The sequence below is a fragment of the Coptis chinensis genome, chromosome 8 (genome assembly GCF_015680905.1).
Source record: "Coptis chinensis isolate HL-2020 chromosome 8, ASM1568090v1, whole genome shotgun sequence".
Lineage (NCBI taxonomy): Eukaryota > Viridiplantae > Streptophyta > Magnoliopsida > Ranunculales > Ranunculaceae > Coptis > Coptis chinensis.
The window spans coordinates 52,358,675-52,367,908 of NC_141463.1; positions in this window are offsets into that span (position 1 = coordinate 52,358,675).

Genomic DNA, 9,234 nt, shown 5'->3' on the forward strand with positions numbered 1-9,234 from the left:
TATGTTTCATCTTTGAACGAGAGGGTGTCCTAGTGAATAAGTGTGGAAAAGTGAATGGGTGTGGAAGATATGGTGGATTGTGATAAGTTTTAGAGGGAAAGCATGGAAAAAATGAGGATGTGGGTTTAGCACAAAACTCATTCATGGTGTAGTTAGGTGTTGTCTCAAGTCTGAAAATGAAGGTGTCAAGTGGTTTATCCTTGGGAAGTATTTGTTTACTAGGTGGACTTAAAAAATCATGAAGCCGCGGGGGAAACTAAAGGATCGAAAGTGCAAACTCGAGGTTCCTTTGAAAAGGTGGAGGTGGGGAATATTGGTGATGGAAGGTGAATGATTCTCAGAGCTCTCAAGTCCATATCATCGAAATCTTGATATATGTAAGACATTCCTCAATAGGTGGGTCAAAAGGATCACTGGGATAGAGATTGAAAAATTCATCTTCCGTCATAGCATCAAGGGATGAATGGTTGTTGGCAAGGGGGACTCGCTAAAGTGGTAAAAGCGGTTGCAAAAGAGTTCGCAGGAATTCTTCTTCGATTTAGCCTACTACCGTGGAGTCATTGTTAAAGTCGGAATTTCTGAGGAAAGGAATTTGTTAATCTGTTTCTCCGAAACATGTTTTTGAAGTAATCTTGAGCTAAGCTCGATCATGCTAACCTCTCCATTTGTAGATGAATCGGGATCTTGTCCCTCGTTTTGAAAACATTTACCTCAACGAGAAAAGATGGCCAAAGTACAAGGACATCGAACCATCGCGGCGGTTTATGAGCGTTGGTAGTAGCCAAGAAGGGGCGCCCTAAAATGATAGGTACAGAGTCGTTAGTGACTTCGTATCGAGGATAACGGTCGGCCGGGTAGTAAAAATTTTGGACTTTAACCAAAGACGTTTTCAACCACACCCTTAGGATACTTAATAGACCCGATCAACTAACTGCAATGTCATTTTAGTAGATTGCATCTCCTCTAGACCTATTTGTTTATACAAATAAAACGGAGATAAGTTAACACTAGCCCCTAGGTCTAGTAAGCGGTCGTCGTGTGAGAATCTCCTAAGGTGCATTGTGCAGATGGGGCGACCGGGGTCCTTGTACTTAACAATTCCATTATTTTCGGATAAAGTTGGGAACCTCAGCTCAGTTAGAAAGGCGCCTTTAGGTATGTTGGTCTTACGCCTAGTAGTGCACAACTCCTTAAGAAACTTAGCGTGGTTAGGTAGCTTTTTTATAGCTTCGAGAAAAGGAAAGTTTATCGTTAGATTTTTGAAAACGTTCATAATCTCCTCAAAGTTAGTATCCCTGGTTAGCATGGCTAATTTCTGAGGGAACGGTGGTTTCGTTCTATATTTAGCGTATGGCTCGACTTGATGTGTAACCTTGGCTTTCTGTTTCTTAGGTTGTGGTTTAACTGGTACCTCTATAGTGGTAGGTTCTTCAGTTTCTATTTCGGTATCTAGTTCGATATTCGGTGTAGGGAGTACTGATGGGGTAACTATAGGCATAGTTACTTTGTTATCAACCACTCTTCCAGGACTGAGTGGTGATGGCATTTAGCTCACCTACGGTTGTAGTTTCCGTACTAGTATTACCGTTTACCTCAAAGGTTGTGTTTGTTGTTCTAGGGTTGGGTATCATTTGGCCTGGAAACACGCCTTTTGGTTGGGCTTTCTCTTGGGCTAACTGTTGGTTTAAATTATTAACGGATTGTAGAATGTGTTGGTTAGATTGAGCCATGGTTTGGAAAAGTTGTTGGCTCACTTGTATGAAGGTGTCAAGACGATCCGGTTGTGTGGGTGTAGTAGTGACGGGTGGTGTGACTGGAACTATCTCGCGTTGATTATTTATAGGCGGATTATGATAGTTATTATTTACCGGAACGATACCTCTATTAGCATTATAATTATTATAACTACATTGACCTTGTGCTTGACCTTGTCGAGGTTGCGCTTGGTTGTTATAATTCTTATAATTACCCCGATCTGTCCTTGTTGTGGTGGAGCTTGGTTATAAGCGTCGTTGGCCTAACATATTGATTATTGTACCACTCGTAGGTGTGACTTGTTGGTTATTTCTCCAACCGGTTGGGATTTTGTCTCCAAGGGCGTTAGGTTCACTATTAATGGAACAAGAATGTTCATAGGCTATAGGACGATGGGAGTCGGGATGCTCGGGACTCCAACAAAAACTACATGGATTTGAATTTACATTCATGACGGGGATAGGCTTTTGTTGTATAGAAATGGCCTCTACCTTTTTTGTGAGGGATTCAATTAGAGTTTTAAGCTCGGGGATCTGATTTAACCTCAAACATACTTGGTAGCCTTAACTGTTGAAGAAGAACTAACGAGCGGAGTAATCGTCACTACCCCCAATTATTATTACGCTTTAGTCGATCTTCCAAAATTTATATGCCTCGAGGCTCCTTTTACTTAGGAAACTACCCCCATTCATTATGTCTAGGACTTCTTTATGGTGGTGTAGAAGTCCTTTGAAAAAGGCACAAACTAACATGTCATTTGCTAGGTGATGGTGTGGACACTCTATAAGGAGATCGGTGAAACGATTCCAAGCCTCTCAAAAATGATTCATGAGGATTTTGTCGAAAAGAAGTGAATCTTGGAAAGCATTTCATCCGTCTTTAGGGGGTGGGTAAAAATGTTCCATAAACAAATTGAACAAGTTTGGCCCACGAGTCCACGTAATTAGGCACTTGGGCAGCTAACCAAGACGCCTTATCGCTAAGGTGGAAGGGAATACCCTCAATTTAATTTGTTCCGCACCAACCGTAGGATGGTGGAATGTTGTGAGGACTTGTTCAATCCTACGATGTGATAATAAGGTTTTTCATGGTCTAAACCATGAAAAGCGGGTAACAAATTAAATATATTTGGGGGATGCGAAATCCCCACTCGGGTCTCCGCTAGAACGATGCAAGATTTAGGGCTATTGCTCAAGGCTTTATAAAAAGTCGAGAGAGGAGTCTCTCTTTCTTCACCATAATATCGGTGGTGTGTGTGAAATAGTAGCTAGAGGTGTAGTGGGTGGGAAACTAGATAGACTTGTTTGTTGACGTTGCCGTAATTACATTAGTTGTTTTTCTTCCAGACCTTAATCTTAATCAAGACTAAGACTAACTTAACTTAACATGCATGTAACACTCCAAACAATTCGATATACTAGTAGAAACCTCTAACTGGAGATGCGAGGTGTGGAAGAAAGGAATACCTGATTGCGTCCTTGCTTCGCTTATGAATAGCATCTTGTTTACGCGTGTTCAGTGTATATAACAAGTTAAAACACTGAAAAACTTGAAAAACCGTGTTATTTTTATCAAGTCTTGTTATTTTTTTCAGCGTCTTGTCGCGCTCCGTGTTATTTTTCGCAGAACTTTTCAATGCTGAAACGGACAACCACAGTATGAATCAAACAAGGGTGGGTGGGTTTAATGGGACTTAAAAATAACTAATTATACTATGAAAACAATGCTAAAGTGAAACTAAAATGGCAGCGGCGCCATTTGATAAAACATAAAAATGAATAGTTTACCTACGAAATGAACGATGAAACTCAAAACGTAAGTAAACTAAACTTATTACGAGTCTATATTTATCAAGTTTTCTACTCTCAATTCTATCGAAATAGAGTGGAGTAACAAGTTCGTTCCACTCCTAGTTCTTTAGCATGTGATGTTTTCTAGTTAACTAATCGGTCTTAAGTCTAATGAGAGTTTTACGAGGGGGAATTATACTACGATGCAACTACCCACAAGATACAAACTATAATTGATTCAACTACGGAATTTACTACATTGATTCTATAATAAGGAATTAGGGGGGATTGATTCCACCTTAACTCAACTTAACTCACTAACGACGAATCGTCGTAATCCGAATGAATCGCTCATGCGAAACAATTGGTTCTTCCTAATCCCTAATTACACATGACATTTCTACCAATTCATAACTAGCATGCAAACAATTAAACCCATTCTTATGGCGAATTAATCGTTTCTAGAGTGGAATAGAAATTACGACGACTCTACGATAATCGGAATCAAGCTTTCATCAAGGCTTCTCAACCCCCTCTAATGGAGGTTTAGCCGAGAATCGTTCCACAATCATTTCCATATGAATCTAAACTAAACATAATATCAAGATTTGAAATTTACTAATCTAAATTAAACAATAATGAAAATCTAATTAACAACTAAGAAATGGTAATCAACAATAATTAAAACTAGATCTAATAGATTGAAATAACAAAAATCGAAATGATAAGAATAATAACTATTTTATTTATCTAATGAATGATATTCAATGATTCAAGAAATTAATCTAAACAAGAAATGAAATTCTAAAACTAAGTTCTAAAACTCATTAATGGAGGCTAACTAATCTAATTCTAATCTAGGTCTAACTATCTACCATTAACAAAGAGCTAAGCTTTTGTTTTTATACTTTCAGATCCAAAAATCGTGCATGGGCTTGGAGCCATGTTTTGGGCCAGAGAATCAGGCCCAAAACCCAATTTCTTTAGTCTAAAATGGGCTCTTCAGCTGCAGTTAGTTTCGACAGATGTTTCGTCCACTTTTGCTCCTCTGATTGAGTTAATGCTTGGACCATTGGAAAGCTCTTTCCGAGCCGGTCGTTTTGACATAAGGTAGGCCCAATTCCGAGGTCTGAGTCCAAAGATATGGTCTTTGGAAGTTCTGCTAACTTTGTGTGATGTTTCTGCCCGCGTTAACTTTGACTTTTCAGCTTTGATCGGGCTTTAGAAAGGCTTTGTCTTCTTGAATTTTGGCCTTTAATCACAGAACTCCTTAGCAACCAACCATTGCTCCTTTATCTCGCTAAAGTGGCACATTTCTGCACATAATGGACTTTGAACCCTGAAATGCATAAAAACACGTAATCAGTATTAACTCTTAGTTATTATTCACATAATTGGTCTAAAAGTATGATTATTAAGGGATTAAAACTACAGTTTTGGGCTCTTATCATGTGACATGTCTTACTACAAACGGTCCCGTCCATCTAGATCTCAACTTTTCAGGGAAAATTTCTAAATGAGAGTTGTAGACTAGAACCTTCTGTCCAGGTTCAAATTCTCTCTTCAGAATTCTTCTGTCATGTAATGCTTTAGTCATATCCTTGTAAATCCTTGACTTATCATAAGCATCACTTCTTAATTCCTCTAATTCACTGATCTGAAGCTTCCTCCTTTCTCCTGCTTGATCTAGGCTGAAATTTATCTCTTTCTCTACCCAATAGGCTTTATTTTCTAACTCAACAGGTAGAAGACACACCTTTCCATATACCAAGCGATAGGGTGACATCCCTATAGGTGTTTTGAATGCTGTTCTGTATGCCTATAGTGCATCTTGTAGTCTAAGAGACCAGTCTTTCCTAGAAGGATTAACTGTCTTCTCCATAATACTCTTGATTTCCCTATTCGAAACTTCTGCTTGACCATTAGTTTGAGGATAATATGGTAAAGCTAGATTGTGAATTACTCCATACTTTGCCATAAGATTCCCAAATATATGGTTACAGAAGTGAAAACCGTTATCACTGATGATGGCTCTCGGTGCTCCAAATCTTAGTAGAATGTTCTTCTTCAGAAAGTCCACGACGACTTTATGATCAGCGGTCTTTGTAGGAACTGCTTTAATCCACTTTGAAACATAGTCTACAGCTAGTAGAATGTAGGTGTAACCAAAAGAAGGTGAAAATGGTCCCATGAAATCTATACCCCATATATCAAAGATTTCTGAGATAAGGATCGGTTGTTTAGGCCACTCGAACCTTTTCAAGGTTTTACCCAAAAATTGGCATCTCGAACATTCTTTGCAATAAACATTTGTATCTTTAAAAAGAGTAAGCCAATATAATCCAGCTTGTAATACCTTGTCTGCAGTACGTTGGAGGCCAAAGTATCCTCCGCAAGGCTGATCATGACAGAATGATAGAATGGATTCCTGCTTCGATTCTGGGATGCATCTTCGAATAATCTGATCCAAACACTTCTTGAATAAGTATGGATCATCCCAAAAATAATATATGGCCTTTGAGTAGAATAAATCTTTTTCTTGCTTGCTCCAATGCGATGGTACCTTGTCGGTCACAAGATAATTTGCGATGTGGCCGTACCATGGTACTTCTGATATACTGAACAACTGTTCATCAGGAAAAGTCTCATAGATTTGTAAGTTGTCTTCCGCATTCTCCACTAGTAATCTAAAAGGGTGATCAGCAACGACATTCTCTATTTCTTTCTTATCACGTATCTCCAAATCAAATTCTTGTAAAAGTAGTATCCATCGAATCAACCTAGGCTTGGCATCCTGCTTAGCGAGTAAATGACGCAAGGCAGCATTGTCAATATAGACTATTACCTTTGAACCTATCAGATATTAATGGAATTTGTCAAGAGAATTGACAACTACTAAAAGCTCTTTCTCAGTGGTAGAATAATTAATCAGAGCTCCATTTAGAGTCTTGTTAGCATAATAGATTGCGTACATCACTTTCTTGTCTCTTTGTCCTAGAACGGCTTCTATAGTATAATCAGATGCATCACACATAATCTCAAATGGTTGGCTCCAATCGGGCGCATGAATGATTGGTGCTGAAGTGAGTGCTTCCTCCAACTTCATAAAAGCTTCGACACATGAGGTATCAAAATCAAAGACAACATCTTTCCCTAACAGATGTGACAGCGGTCTTGCAATTCTGCTGAAATCCTTGATAAATCGATGGTAGAATCTCGCGTGACCTAGGAAGGCACAGATATCTTTGACAATTCTTGGCTTGGGTAGATCCTTTATAATATCAATCTTCGCTCGATCTACTAGAATTCCTTCCTTTGAAACTTGGTGGCCCAACACTATCCCTTCCTTTACCATGAAGTAACACTTTTTTCAGTTCAGAACTAAGTTGGTATCGTAACAACGTTTAAGGACTAAGGAGAGATGGTGCAGGCAATCCTCAAAAGATGATCCAAAAACTGAAAAATCATCCATAAAAATTTCCATGTATTTCTCCACCATGTCATCAAAAATACTCATCATGCATCGCTGAAAAGTTACTGGTGCAATGCATAGACCAAAAGGCATACGATGATAGGCGAATGTTCCAAACGGACATGTGAATGTGGTCTTCTCTTGGTCCTCAGGGTGAATATGGATCTGAAAATATCCTGAGTAACCATCACGAAAGTAGTTGTAAGCTTTTCCAGCTAATCTTTCTAACATCTGATCGATGAAAGGCAATGTAAAATGATCTTTCCTCGATGTGTTATTCAGGTTCTTGTAATTAATGCAAACTTTCCATCCAGTCTGAATCCTGGTTGGAATCAACTCATTGTTCTCGTTCTCGATCATTGTGGTTCCGGACTTCTTCACACAACTTGAACTGGACTAACCCATTGACTATCATAAATAGGGTAGATAATGCCGGCATCAAGGAGTTTGACGACCTCTTCTCGAACTACTTTCTTAATCTTCGGATAAAGACTCCTCTGTGGTTGCTTAAAAGTCTTAGAATCATCTTCTAAATAAATTCTATGTTGAACTATCATAAGCCTGATCCCCTTGATATCATCAATTGTCCAACCTATAACTGTCTTCTATTCCTTTAAAAGTGTTACTAACTTGGATTCCTACTCCTTAGTCAAATCTGATTCAATGACTATTGGGTAGGTTCCCAAATCTCACAAGAAAACATACTTGAGTGTAGACGACAAAGGCTTCAATTTTAGCTTATGGGGCTCCTTCTTAAGCTCTTTATATGGTCTATCAAGCATAGGCGATTCAAACTTTTCTTTGAACTTGCTGTCATCCATGACAGGTGATGAATCCAAAATTGCATTGATTGCCTGGACACTAAGTTCCTCACAGTCTGAGTCTATCAGAGATTTCAATAACTCGTCTGCAGGATATAAATGAGTCAGATAATCTTGTGCTAACACTTCAATCATGCATACCTTGTTCACAGCACACACCTCCTGTGGTTGTTGTAATATATGAAAAACATTGGTCTCGACTCTCATATTACCAAAAGATAACGTGATATTACTGTTTCGACAGTTGATGAGTGCATTTGTAGTGGCCAAGAATGGTCTACCTAGAATGATTGGTATCTCTGCCTACCAGATGTAGGTTCTGTGTTAAGTACTATGAAATCAATCAGATAATAGAAATCTTCGATCTTGACTATGACGTCTTCAATGATTCCTCTGTATCTTCACTGATTTATCTACCAACTGTAAAGTAACATCAGTCAGTTTAAGATCCTTCAAGCCTAACTTCTTGTAGACAAAATATGGTAGAAGATTCACACTTGCACCTAAATCTAATAAAGCTTGCTCCTCCAAAGAATCTCCAATTCTGCATGTAATAGTGGGACTTCAAAGATCTTTCAATTTCACAATCGCTAGATTCTATAGGTACAATGAACATCCTTGAGCGATAAAAGCTTCTTTCGGAATGTTGGTCTTCTTCATCAATAGATCTTTCACGAACTTGGCATACGAGGGGACTTGTTTGATGGCGGTTAGAAATGGGATATTAATATGCAAATTCTAAAATACATGGCAAATCTCCTTGTACTAGTCATCCTTTCTGGTATTCACTAGTTTTGAAGGAAACGATGCTAGTGGATTCTCCAATATCGGTTCTCTTCTTTCGACTTCGGTTGGCTTGGTAACAGATAGTGGAGTGACAGGTGGAGTCACTCGTGATGGCTTCTTCGTACCTACTTCCATAATAGTTCCTTTAGCTTCCCTTTTAACAGTTACTTTAGCAGGTGGCACAACACTAGATATATCTGGAGTATTAGAACTAGGTGGGATGGTGGGAACATAAGTTACCCCAGGCTCTACAGAATCTTTTCCTAGTTCATAGAGAATCTTGTTATCAACCTTTTTACCTGACCTCAGAGTGGTGACAACATTAACTTGGTCATTCGACTGAGTAATCTCTAGGTTATCCACCTGCAAGACACCTCTTCCTTTCGGATTTGGCTCCGGCTGGCTTGGTAATGCTCTTTTCGAACTCTCTGTCAAGGTGGCAGCGATTCGCCCTATTTGGCCTTGAATGACACTAAAGTTATTCTCCAACTTCTGGGTTCTTTGATTTGTCTGTTTCAACTCATTGACAATGGTGGTGATAGCCTCTTCCAAATGTGGGATAACTGCTTTGCTCGACTGAGGCGTAGGGGCAATGTATCCATTCATAAGA